Raw genomic sequence first — 14,449 nt, 5'->3', positions numbered from 1 at the left:
GCAGACATTGGCCTGGGGTCCAGGTCCATCACCTCTGACTGGGTCCTGATAGAAGTTTCCGGAACAGAGCTAGGCCTCACGGCTTGTTTAGCCTGGTTGCGGGTGACCATTCCCACCCTCTTGGCCTGCTTCACATGATTGGCCAAGTCTTCCCCCAACAGCATGGGGATGGGATAATCATCATAGACTGCAAAAGTCCACATTCCTGACCAGCCCTTGTACTGGACAGGCAACTTGGCCGTAGGCAAATTGAAAGAGTTGGACTTGAAGGGTTGAATCGTCACTTGGATCTCTGGGTTGATTAAATTGGGGTCCACTAAGGAAGCATGGATAGCTGACACTTGTGCTCCGGTGTCCCTCCACGCGGTGACCTTCTTCCCACCCACACTCACAGTTTCCCTCCGCTCCAAGGGTATCTGGGAGGTATCTGGGCCTGTGGACCTCTGGTGTGATTCCGGTGCAATGAACTGTAATCTGTTGGGGTTCTTGGGGCAGTTGGCCTTTACATGCCCCAGCTCATTACACTTAAAACATCGTCCAGCTGACGGGTCACTGGGGCGAGGAGGGTTGCTGGAGAACGGGGTGGTGGGACGATAAGGGGTCTGGAGGGTTCTTTGGGAGGTAGGTGGGGCTTTGGGCGGCCCCCGGTAATAGGGTGTGGTCTGGGGTGGTCCCTTCTGGTCTCCGCTCCAACTGCGACCAGTTTTCTTCTTCTCTGCCACCTCCACCCATCTGGCTCCAATCTCTCCTGCCTCAATTACAGTTTTGGGTTTCCCATCTAGGATGTATCTTTCTATTTCCTCAGGAACACCCTCTAAGAATTGTTCCATTTGCATTAGGAAGGGCAAATTTACTGGAGATTCAACACTTGCTCCTGATATCCAGGCATCCCAATGTTTTACAATGTGGTAGGCATGTCGGGTAAATGACATGTCTGGTTTCCACCTTAGGGCTTTGAACCTCCGACGAGACTGCTCGGGTGTTATCCCCATTCTGACTCTCGCCTTGGATTTAAACAGTTCATACTTGTTCATGTGTTCTTTAGGCATTTCAGCTGCCACCTCAGCTAAGGGTCCACTGAGCTGCGGCCTCAGCTCTACCATGTATTGGTCAGTAGAGATGTTGTACCCAAGGCAGGCCCTTTCGAAGTTTTCTAAGAAGGCCTCAGTATCATCACCTGCCTTGTAGGTGGGGAACTTTCTGGGATGGGAAGTGGTACCTGGAGAAGGATTGCTAGGGTTTGTTGGTATATTCTGCTGGGCCTTTATCCTCTCCATCTCCTCCACATGCTTCCTCTCTTTTTCCCTCTCCTCCTCCACATGCTTCCTTGCCTCCATTTCCCTCTTGTGGGCAGCCTCTTGGTGTTGTTCTGCCTCCCTTTCTTGTTCCTTCTTCAGCTGCATGAGTTCTATCTGTCTTTCATGTTCCCTTTGTTTTTCCTCAGCCTGAAATTTGGCTAATTCCAGCTGTAGTCGAGCTGAGGATTTGGCCATTCTAACCTCTCTGTTTTTAACTAACTTTACACCCGAGGTTTAGAAATAAACAAACAAAACTTGGCTGTAAAATTTTGCTGTGCTGGAATAGAATACCTATTCTCTGATAGTGATTGTCAGCCTACAGAAAAAGACAATTCCCTTGTCTCTGCTCTGGGCCCAAATTAAAGCAAAAACCCTCCAACTACTTGGAAACCTGTTTACCCAGCCCAAAGAAGAAAAAAAATTTCTTTTCAAACCTGTGCTCCTTGTAAAACAAAAAAAAAAAAATCAAAATCCTAAAAAAAACCCTGCCACTTTTGTCTCCAGGCAAATGGGTAGAGCACACACCCCCTATTTACTTTTAGGAAGAAAAGGAAAAAAAAAAAACCTCTGGGTTGGAAGACTGTGAATTTCCCTGCAGGAGTTAAGTACCCTGCCTCCAGGCAAAGAAAACTTGCAATTCACAAGATAATCCCCTTTTGTCTCTGCTTGGCCACAAAGCAGAGAGAAACCAAGCTGCTTTCAGTTTCAAAGCTGCCTTCTGGACTTCCTAAAAATTCCTTTTTAAAATCTGTATTTCTAGTTCAAAAAATCTCAACTGGATCTCAAAATGATTTCAGGTTAATCCCACCACTGTGCCACCATGTCACGGTTCCTCCCCCACTCTGAACTCTAGGGTACAGATGTGGGGACCTGCATGAAAAACCTCCTAAGCTTATCTTTACCAGCTTAGGTCAAAACTTCCCCAAGGTACAAAATATTACCCCCGTTATCCTTGGAATGGCCGCTACCACCACCAAACTAATACTGGTTACTGGGGAAGAGCTGTTTGGACGCGTCCTTCCCCCCAAAATACTTCCCAAAACCTTGCACCCCACTTCCTGGACAAGGTTTGGTAAAAAGCCTCACCAATTTGCCTAGGTGACTACAGACCCAGACCCTTGGATCTTAAGAACAATGAACAATCCTCCCAACACTTGCACCCCCCCCTTTCCTGGGAAATGTTGGATAAAAAGCCTCACCAATTTGCATAGGTGACCACAAACCCAAACCCTTGGATCTGAGAACAATGAAAAAGCATTCGGTGTTTTACAAGAAGACTTTTAATAAAAAATAGAAGTAAATAGAAATAAAGAAATCCCCCCTGTAAAATCAGGATGGTATATATCTTACAGGGTAATTAGATTCAAAAACATAGAGAACCCCTCTAGGCAAAACCTTAAGTTACAAAAAAGATACACAGACAGAAATAGTTATTCTATTCAGCACAATTCTTTTCTCAGCCATTTAAAGAAATCATAATCTAACACATACCTAGCTAGATTACTTACTAAAAGTTCTAAGACTCCATTCCTGTTCTGTCCCCGGCCAAGACGACTACAGACAGACCCTTTGTTTCTCTCCCTCCTCCCAGCTTTTGAAAGTATCTTGTCTCCTCATTGGTCATTTTGGTCAGGTGCCAGCGAGGTTACCTTTAGCTTCTTAACCCTTTACAGGTGAGAGGAGCTTTCCCCTGGCCAGGAGGGATTTCAAAGGGGTTTACCCTTCCCTTTATATTTATGACAATTGTTGACAAAGCATGGTATTAGCACCCTATATGTGCCACAAGTACACTTAATACATGTATGCCTGTGACAATGGACTCAGCTCAGTGAATGTGGGATTTTTCGTTCCTCCCCTTGGCTGGATAAAGATACTCCATTTAAGATCCCTCTTTATACACCGATACAAAGAAGTTACATATTGGCCCTCTGACGTAGTTAATTACTACCCTTTACTTTGTACACATTGGTTCGATCAAAACATCTCTATCCATCACGCTGTCATCCTTACCTTTAGGAGGGGTCACCAGGTTCCTGTTATCTTTGGGGAGTGTGTTTCTACCACTCGTAATACACTTGTAATTTGGGATGTTCTGGAACCACCCTTCTGGAATGTGTTTGCATGAGTGTCCTGTGCCTAGTACTACTTAGGAATGTGTGCTTTTGCAATACCAGCCCTGTTCTTGCCAGGTTTTCGCAAGCAGGCATGTTTATAAAAGGGCCTGACTTCTGCTAACTTTCCTTTATATCAGCAGGGCCTGACTACTGCTTTAGTTCAGGCCTCAGATCTCAGGCTCTCTTCCTATAAAATAGTTAATATCATTAGGTCTTCTGTCTTGCTGTCCTTAATGGGAGATAAACTAGGTGTCCTGGCCAAAATTCCCTTACTCAGTTATACATTTTCTGGATGGGACCAGAAGCAGCACTGCTAAAATGGCACAAGAAAGGCAGTCCAAAGATCCTATGAGACATGATAAGAGGGGAGATTTCAAGGACCTCCTGCAAGAAGCTTACTAACTATTAAATTATAAAGCAAAATATGAAGGCTAAGAGGCAGAGGTAGAGATAATTCAGCAACATTTAGGATAGGCAACTGCATTTTAGAGTGTCTATTTCAATTTAACCTCTAAATCTTTTGATCACTATCACTATTAGTTTTCCATCATGTAGTCACTTCAAATGAGAGGGCATACAGCTACACACTATTACCAGTATATCATGAACAAGTTACAAAAGGCCCCTTTTTGTATTCTTTGCAATGATAAGGAACAGAATTATCAGGCACATAGATGAACACAATATGTTGGGGAGGAGTCACATCTTTTGTAAAGGGAAATCATGCCTCACCCCATCTGTTTACCTCCTCAAAGTATTCTAAATGTGGACAAGGGTGATCCAGTGGATATACTGTGCTTGGACTTTCAAAAAGCTTTTGACAAAGATCCCTCAACAAAGACTCTTAAGCAAATTAAGGAACCATGGGATAAGAATGAAGGTCCTCTCATGGAACAGTAACTGGTTAAATAATAGGAAGCAAAGGATAGGAATAAATGGTCCCTTTCCACAGTAGAGGTAGGTAAATAGCAGGGTCCCCAAGGATCTGTACTGGGACCAGCACTATTCAACATATTCATATTCGATCTGGATCAAGTATAAACTGTAGTGGCAAAGTTTGCTGATGATACAAAGTTATTCAAGATAGTTGAATCCACAGCATACCATGAGGAGTTACAAAGGGATCTCACGAAACTGGGTGACTGGGAAAAAAATGGCAGATGAAATTCAATGTTGATAAATGCAAAGGAATGCACATTGGAAAACAATCCCAACTATACATAAAAAATGATGTAATCTAAATTAGCTGTCACCACTCAAGAAAGATCTTGAAGGCATTGCAGGTAGTTCTCTGAAAACGTTTGCTCAGTGTGCAGGGGAAGTCAAAAAGGCTAAAAGAATGTTAAGAACCCTTAAGAATGTGATAGATAAGACAGAAAATATCATAATGCTGCTTTGTAAATCCATGGTACTCTCACACCTTGAATACCACATGCAGTTCTGGTTACCCCATCTCAAAAAAAGACATATTAGAATTGGAAAAGAGTACAGAGAAGGGCAACAAAAATGATTGGAGTATGGAACAGCTTTCTTATGAAGAGAACATAAGAACAGCCATATTTTGTCAGGCCAAAGGTCCATCTAGCCCAGTATCCCGTCTTCTGACGGTGGCCAATGCCAGGTGCTCCCGAGGGAATGAACAGAACAGGTAATCACCAAGTGATCCATCCCCTGTTGCTCATTCCCAGCTTCTGGTAAACAGAAGCTAGGGACACCATTAGAGAGACTAAAAAGACTGGGACTGGGAGGAAAAATGACTAAGGGGGTATACGAGATAGGTGTCAATAAAATCATGAATGGTATGGAGAAAGTGGACAAGAAGTGTTATTTACCCCTTCTCATAACACAAGAACTAAGGGACACCCAATAGGCAGCAGGTTTAAAACAAACAAAAGGAAGTACGTCTTCTCACAATGCAGAGTCAAACTGTGGAAGTCATTGCCAAGGGATGTTGTGAAGGCCAAAAGTATAAATGGGTTTGAAAAAAGAATTAGATAATTTCATGAAGGATAGGTTCATTGATGGCAATTAGCCAAGAGAGTCAGGGACACAATCCCATGCAGTAGGTGTCCCTAAATCTCTGACTGCCAGAAGCTGGGACTGGAGAACAGGGGACAGATAACTCAGTAAGTTGCCCTGTTCTGTTCTTTCCCTCTGACGCAGCCACTGTCAGAAGACAGGATACTGAGCTAGATGGACCATTGTTCTGACCCAGTATGGCCATTCTTATGTTCATGCAAATGAGCATGTAAGAATATGTGTGTAACTGCTGAAATTGCATCCAGTTCCCACAATTGCATGTGCAAATCTGGTAACTGCAATCTATATGCTGTTTTGGTAACTGCAATCTATATATAGTTTTCCTGACCATTTCATTGTTTTGAGGTGTAACAGATTCTCCAAAGTCTCTTTACAAAGCACAACTTCATAATGCAGCCGGGATGTCATTTTTACTCCACGAAGCTGCTGCATTACAGTGGGCTTCTAATAAAAGACTAATCAATCCTCATTGTCCAATAGCAGAATCAGTAGCTTCCAACTGTTAATTAAAAATAGCCAAGCTATGTTTCTTTCAAAGGTTTTACTTGCATTATCTGTATTCAGACATATTTTGCAATTCTAAAAAAAAGCATACATTTTAAAACAATATGGAAACTAGACTCAAGCATAGGTTAATTTATATCATGCTTAGAACTCTTTTGGAATGATTTTTTGATCACACATTGACATTTCACTTCAAATTATCTGTACTGTAGGATGTGTCAGAGTTCCTTAAAATAATAATAATAAACTAATATTACTTTTGAAATAGGTTTCTGTCCTTGCTTCATACTGAGTGCAGAGAGGTGAGTGGATCAATGCCAAATGCTTTTCAAAGCTTAGAAAAATCTTGTGGAGAAAACTCTCCATCACACACATACCTACAGAGCATCTTTGGCAGATTCTCTAGTGTAGAACGTTAACCAAGCTAGCAGAGCAGGTTTAAAAAAAAAAATCCCCCCTCCAAAAAAAACAACCCTACAGCAGAGGGGTCAACTACTCTAGTGAACCATCAGTCCTTCATGAATACATGTGCTGCTTCATTTGTATCTTTCTGATTAGAATATGGTGCAGCTGATGAGTTTGTCATGCCATTTTAGTGTATGTCAAATAAAATGAAATAATAAATGAAAACATATCACTAACGACTACTATTTCAAGAAGAGCCCCCTTCTGCCAGATCACCTACTGTCAGCTATCAAATTAGCAATAGGAAAGAGTATGGTAGTGTTTTTGGAGTGGGACTACTACTGTCTGTTAACCATTTCAATTTACTGAAAAGATGAGAGTGGGCATGCAAAAATCTTGATTTGCATGCAGTAAATCTTATTTCTTCTACAGGATTCCAAACCTTATATTTCTGTAGTTTGGTTTTGCTATTAGGAAAGGATAAGCTTAATAATTACCAGGTAGAAATTTTTAAAACATTAGATGAATACCCATTTTATAAATCATCATTTTTATGCAAGTCTTAAACCAAATTTTTTTGGTTACCAAGCAAGTGCAAATGTTTTCTGCAAAAAGCCAGTTCTCCTTAATGAGCCTATGTATGGGTCAATTTTGCTGCTAAGTAACACCAAGCCATTCAATCTGATCCTTGCCCAATGAAGTAACTAAGACTCAGGGTACGTCTGCACTACATCACTGTAGCTATGATGTAGCCACACAGCATAGCTGCAGCCCACGCTAATGGAAAGAGGTTTTCTGTTGGTGTAACTACTACGTTTGGAGAGATGTTGTTGTTATGCTTATAAGAAGCACACGTGATCTTTTTCAGGGGAAAAGGCAATACGCCACGCTTATTGAAGATACAACAATTAGCATATACATTTAATTACACCACACACACACACAGACACAGACTGTCCCACAGGTTGATGTTATAGTTACCAGTCCAGAGTCCAGGTTGATCACGGATAGGTAGGAGCCAGGTTCTGTCAGTCATGACATGATGCTCTGGGGAAGTCTTGGCAGGATGAACCCAAAGTTTCATGGCAAGGCCCCCTGTTTCGTGATTTTTCTTCATTGGGACCAATGAGTTTTGCACCGTCATGCTGTAATCAATTGTTGTTTGATGAGTGCTTGTTTTCTTAAATTGTCCTTCTCATCCCTTATCTTGTTCTTTCATCAAGTTTTTCAGGGAGTTATCCCATGATTGTTTTCATCGCAGCTATCTTGGCCCCATTGACAGGTGCCTGTCTCATCTTTAGAGTTGTCAATCTGCCTTCCTCTGACATTTCAATAGGGGTGTGTTGCAGCCTCCTGGCGCCCTTGCGTCTGTCTCTGATTCCCCCCAGACCATCTGGTTCAGCGATGGCCTTCACACTTATCTCTTCTTAACACACACATTCCACATTCACACACAAAACAGAATTAATTTACCCAGGACATTTTGAACAGGAACAACAAGTTGCAATGCAAAAGAAAACAATCATGGCATTCTTTTACTTATTTTAAAATGCTAAACCTACAACAAATTGGTGACCCTCAAAGGTCTGTTACTGCCTTGAAATCAGTCCAGACACAAAGAAATTCCGGCTGATGCATCTCTACCAATGGCGTATCAGGCCATTCCTTTCTGCTGTTCAAAAAGAATGGCTGGCAGCATATGGTCAAATCATACATCAATACATTTAATACATGCTACATTATCTTATTATTCTTTATCCTTTATTCTAAATCATAAAAATACAAACATAAAATCCTATTACTACAGTGTTCCTACACCAATGGAAGCCCTCTGCTGTTGACATAGCTGAGTCTACACTGGGGGGTAGGTCAGTATCGCTATGTTGGTGAGGGTATATTTCACCCCCCCCCAGAAACACACCTGACCATAGGCTATGGGGATAGAGCACCCACAGGGAAAAATTCTCTCCCCCTCCTCCTCTCCCTCCAGCACTTCCCGCCCCGACACCGCCTAACACCTGTTTGGCTACACTTAGGACTTTCTGGGAGGGAGAGGGAGGAGCGGGGACACGGCACGCTCAGGGGAGAAGGCGGAGAAGAGGTGGGGCAGAGGCGGGGACTTGGGGCAACGGGATGGAATGGGGGCAGGGCGAGGAAGGTACGGGGGCGGGAAGAGGCAGGGCGGGGGTCAAGCACCCACCGGGCAGAGGGGAAGTCGGCGCCTATGCACCTGACTGCCATAGTTTTGTCAACCTAAGTTGTGTAGGCCAGGACCAAGTCAGAGTGCAGGAGTAGTTCCACATAGCTCAGATTATTACAGGCTCAGGCCCTGAACGTTTGTCCATGATCAAAGTGTAGGATTTCTTGCAAACAGAGAAAATTTCTAAGAAAAAGAAGGGATGGACACAACTTAAATAAGTCCTCCCTTTTCCTATTGTGTATCAGTCTATTAAAAAGGAGACATTCAGTTTAGTATCCTAATTACTGATGTAATCAAACATCTGCAAAAGCTGAAATATCTGTAAGTCAGAGCCCCATCTTGCTGACAGGGCAATCAAAAGTTTCACAACATCCTTAGGCAGCAGCTAAATACTGATTTTTTTATTTTTTATTTTTTTTTGGTGGCAGGGTGACTTGTACAGTATTAAATTGTATGTGTGTGTGTGCATATACCTAAACAAACATTCCCATTTTGGGTTTAAAGTTAGTTTCATGATGACATGTAGAACAATTTAAGAGTCAAAAAAAATTCTGTATTGATTATTTTGGATCTCCGATGCCTTTAGTGCATTTCATTCTGTCTGAGCTCTATCACACTGAGAAATCAAGCTCATAAAATGCCAATCCTTATGAAAAATTAGTATATTCAGTAAGTTATAATTTTCATTATTTTTCAAATTAACAAAGGTTGAGAGTTAGTATGTTGCTGACTGTAAAATAATAATAAAATTTAAAAAAGCTTAAGCAAAAATATTCCTTGGATAGTTCTTAGTCTTAATTACTTCTTGCCTGAAGCTGAAAAATATGCACTCTTCTGTTTTACACACACACACACACACACACCTACCTTATACAGTTCCAAATTCTCTGGCCAATGGGGTTAAAAAGAGGTTACTAAAGGAAAAATCTGACCTACAGCCCCTACTCCCCCCCCCATTTCCTATGCGTTTAAGGAATGGAGAATTCAAAGTATTCCACTCAAAGACAATCTCAAATACATGGTTATGTCCTCTCCTCAAGGTAGCTCATTTGGCAGGACATTTTAATGTTAATTTCCCACAGGCAGATGGCAACTTCAAACTAGTTTTTACTATGAAAAACAAGTTTGGATAGCAGGTATTAAATTATCAATAGGAAAGAGTATAGGGAATATGTAGAGTTTTTGTAAGTGGGACTACTACTGTGTTAACCATTTCAATTTACTTAAAGGTGAGAGGGGGCATACCTTGGGCTCCATTAGTCTGTTTCATCCACTTGTTGCTTCTGATCATAAACCATAGGAGATGAGGAATTCTTATTACTTGCTTACACACTGCCTAGCCCAGTGTTCTGCTGATCACTGACTGAGGCCCTACGCAATACTGTTATACACATAAATAATATAGATAGAAATCCTCTTGTTCCTTTCTTTTTTGTTGCTGCTTTAATTTGTGACTATCACAGCGACTGACTAGGAATCTAATATGCTACCATGTGCTCACACAGCAGTGGCTGTTCCACTCTTATCCCAGAATCACCACATGGTATCAGACTTCTAAGACTGACAGGTAATAGGTGGTGAAAATGCCTTGATAAATCTACGCTTCTGCTGCCATAATTTAATATTCCTATAAACCTTATGTCTTTTCAGGGATTGCTTATGTTGCAATGCACATTCTCAGTTGAAAGGACAGTAAAATGCAGTTACTCTAAAAGGATGATAAGTCTCAATTTACCCCAAAATGAGAGTAAAGAAATATGTTCTCACCATCTTTAGAAAACAGAAATGAACCCAGATGAAAGAATAGGCATGTGCCTAGCATCAAAATTACAGACCAGATTCCCATACCCTTACTCATGTTGATTGGTACCTTACTCCCCTGAAGTCAATAGAACGACATAGGGAAAGTAAAACGGTGCCCAACATGAGGGTATCAAAATCAGGTATTATATCCCTCCTTTCCCATTCTTGCAATACAATTTCATAACTGGTAGTTTTATTGCAAACATACCCCACCAAGCATTCTATCTTTTTGGCCACCTCCTCATCATAGTATCTCAGTGCCTCACAAACATTAACAAGTTTATGCTCATTACACTCCTGTGAAGGAAGTACAGGTAGGCACTGAAAAAAAAAAGTCAACTGAAAAAGAGTTCTATCCAATTACATCATATGAAGGCAGAAAACTAAACAGTGGCAACTTTTACAAGTGCTTGTATACAAATGCTAGAAGTCTAACTACTAAGATGGGTGAAGTTGAGTGACCAATATTAAATGCGGATATTGATCTAATAGGCATCACAGAAACTTGGTGAAATGATGATAATCAATGGGACATGGTAACACCAGGGTACAAAATATATACACAATAGGTCACTATCTGTAAAAGAAAACATTTAGAACCAAATATAGTCAAAATCTTAACTGAATCAAACTGTACCATAGAATCTCTATGGACAGAAATTCAATCCTTGAACAATTAGGGTGAAGCAGTAGATATATACTACCTGACTAGGATGGTGATGGTGAAATGCTCAGGGAGATTAGTGTCTACAAAAGCAGAAAAACCAATAAAAATGGGGGATTTCAACTATTCCCATATTGACTGAGTACTTGTCACCTCATGATGGAATGCGGAGAAAAAACTCTAGACACTTTTAATGACAGCTTCTTGAAGCAGCTAGTTCTGGAACCCACAAGGGGATAGGTGATTCTTGATTTAGTCCTAAATGGCACACAGGATCTGGTCCAAGAGGTGAATATAGCTGAAATGCTTGGAAATAGCGACCATAACGTAATTATTTTTAACATCTTTGGGCTGGGGGTGTGGGGGGGAACAGAAACCCACCACAGTCACACTGAACTTCAAAAAGGGGAACTACACAAAAAGGAGTAAGCTAGTTAAATGGAAATTAAAAGGAATAGTTAGAAGAGTGAAACGGCTGCATGGAAAACTAATTTTAAAACACCATAATAGAGGCTCATACTAAATGTATACATCCCTCACCCCTGAAAAAAAACAACAACAAACACAGCAAGGGTAAAAAAAAAAAAGCCACCATGGCTAAACATAGTAAAAGAGGCAATTAGAGACCAAAAAAAAGCATCCTTTAAAAACTGGAAGTCAAATCCTACTGAAGAAAAGAGAAAGGAGCATAAACTCTGGTAAGTCAAGTGTAAAAATATAATTAGGCAGTCCAAAAACAAATCTGAAGAGCAACTAGCAAAAGACAAAAAAAAAAAAATCTATCAGAAGCAGGAAGCTTAGCAGACTACCAGTGGGGCCACTGGATAATGAATTTGCTAACGGAGTACTCAAGGATATGGGGGAGACACCCACATCTAAGCTATTCTTTTTTTATCAACAAATCTAAAGTACTGTCCTAAACTGATGCCTCCATAGAAGAGGTTTTAGACAAGGCTGTGTGGGAGAAGCTAAATGAATTCTCTGCACTGGTCTTCACTGCAGAGGATGTGAGGAATGGTCCCAAACCTGAGCCATTCTTTTTAGGAGACAAGTCTGAGGAACTGTCCCAGATTGAGGCATTGATAAAGGAGTTTTTAGAACATATTTATAAATAAAAAAGAGTAATAAGTCACCAGGACCAGATGGTATGAACCCAAGAGTTCTGAAGAAACTCAAATATTTAATCACAAACTGTAGTATGTAACTGTGGGTGCGGGCGGCATGAGAGGAAGGGATGGGCAGGGGCTCCCTTGAGTCCTCTCCAGACCCTGTTTCCAGTCACTGATAATGTCCTTCCTCCCAGTTTGTAGCATATGAGGGGTAAAATCAACAGACAAAATGATGGGGTCTAAATTAGCCATTACTGCATAAGAAAGATCTTGGAGTCTTTGTGGATAGTTCTCTGACAACATCTGCTCAATGTGCAGTGGCAGTCAAAAAAGCTAACTATATTTGGAACCCTTAGGAAAGGGGTAGATAGGAAGACAGAAAGTACCATAATGCCACTCCATAAATCCATGATACTCTTCCATCTTGAACTTGTGGGCAATTCTGGTCATCCCATCTCAAAAAAAAGATATATTTCAATTGGAAAAGTTATTGAGAAGGGCAACAAAAATTATAGATATGGAACAGTTTCCATATGAGGAGAGATTAAAGAGGCTAGAACTTTTCAGCTTAGAAAAGAGATAACTATAGGGGGATATGATAGAGGTCTATAAAATCATGAATGGTGGGGAGAAAGTGAATAAGGAAGCATTATTTACCCCTGGCGCATGTGTTAATTTCATTGATCCCTTCACATAATTTATGTGATCCCTTCATATAATAGGTAGGGAATTTAAAAATAAAAATAAGGAAATACTTCTACACACAGCACACAATCAACCTGTTCAATTTGTTGCTAGGGGATGCTGTGAAGGTCAAAGTATAACTGGGTTCAGAAAAAAATTAGATAAGTTTGTGGAGGACAGGTCTACCAATATTTATGAGCCAAGATGGTAAGGGAGGCAACCCCATGCTCTGTGTGTCCCTAATGCTCCGAGTGCCAGAAGCTGGGACTGGATGACAGGGAATGGATCACTCAATAGTTGCCCTGTTCTGTTCATTCCCTCTGAAGCATCTGGGGCTTTCCCCTGCCAGAAGACAGGAAACTAGATTTTTACCCAGCTTAATTTTAGGCTCAACAACATCAAATTTAAGTGGGAGATATCATCTAATATAAGCACTATAACACTGGAGAGTTTGAGTGAGAAATTCATATCCGTCAGGTTACCAGCCTACTAAGTCAATATGTTTCTGTGCATATATGAAGGTCCTTGTTTGCTCCTGAACCAATATCATATTACAAAGGCATATGGAATTAATGTTGATTAATGAAAAGTATTTGGGGGGATTAATTTATTTTTGATTTGACAATTAAACATATAATATTTTCAAATCAATGCAATATTATTTAGCCATTCAATGCATTCAAAATATAAGGGCACCTTTTAAAATGAATTTTAACACATTGATCAGGAATCAGAGTTTCTGTTTTTATACACAACACTTCTGATTAGTGGTTTTTCCATTAAGGATGAATACTTTATCTTCCAGGCAACTGTATCAGTCTATGTAAGTGTCAGATTACTAATAAGTTAATGGCTCAGACCTGTTGTGCTTCAATGCTTCATTTATTACTGGCTTGCTAGCCATCAATGAACTGCTGCAGTTATAAAGAATCTACCGTAATGCTAACCTGCTTTTGAATTATGCAATTTATTTTTGTTGTAGTTCCCTGGAATAAAAGCAAAACACTCAGTGCTGGCAGAGTTTTCTCAGCTTTGCTTAATCCCTATCCTAGAAATGTTAAATTAGAATCCTTTAATAACTTAAAATTTTAACTTTTGAATTAAACATGAAACATTTTTTCTCTGGATAAATTAATGTTCATCCACACAGAAAATTTTTGATTTAACATTATTTAAGCAATTTAAAATTCAATTAAAGATTCATCTATTGCATCAGGTATCTGACTTCAGGCTACATTTTAATCATGATTATTGTTATTGTTTTTGACATTCAAAAGCTCAAAGGGAGAAACATGAAGGTTAATTCATGTAGAACAGAGACTCAGTTCCTTGGTGATAAGTATGGTTGGGTATGAGGCAGCCACTAATAGTATATGCCAATAGTATATGCCAGATTACAGTAGATAATTAAAGTTATTTAAGTAATTTCTTTTAGTCTTCACATTCTAGTTTTATTGTTACTTTAGATGTTACTCTTAATCAGTCTCTACATTCACAACAGTGGCAATGGTACCTTCCCTGTTAAAAGTTAGACAAAACTGATTTTATGAGAGTCATGGACACTTTACATGAATGAAGCATTCACAAATACTTCAACAATACAGGACAGACAATACGAAAAATCTAAT

The sequence above is a fragment of the Lepidochelys kempii genome, chromosome 11, assembly GCF_965140285.1.
Source record: "Lepidochelys kempii isolate rLepKem1 chromosome 11, rLepKem1.hap1, whole genome shotgun sequence".
Lineage (NCBI taxonomy): Eukaryota > Metazoa > Chordata > Testudines > Cheloniidae > Lepidochelys > Lepidochelys kempii.
This window is presented reverse-complemented; position numbering follows the sequence as displayed.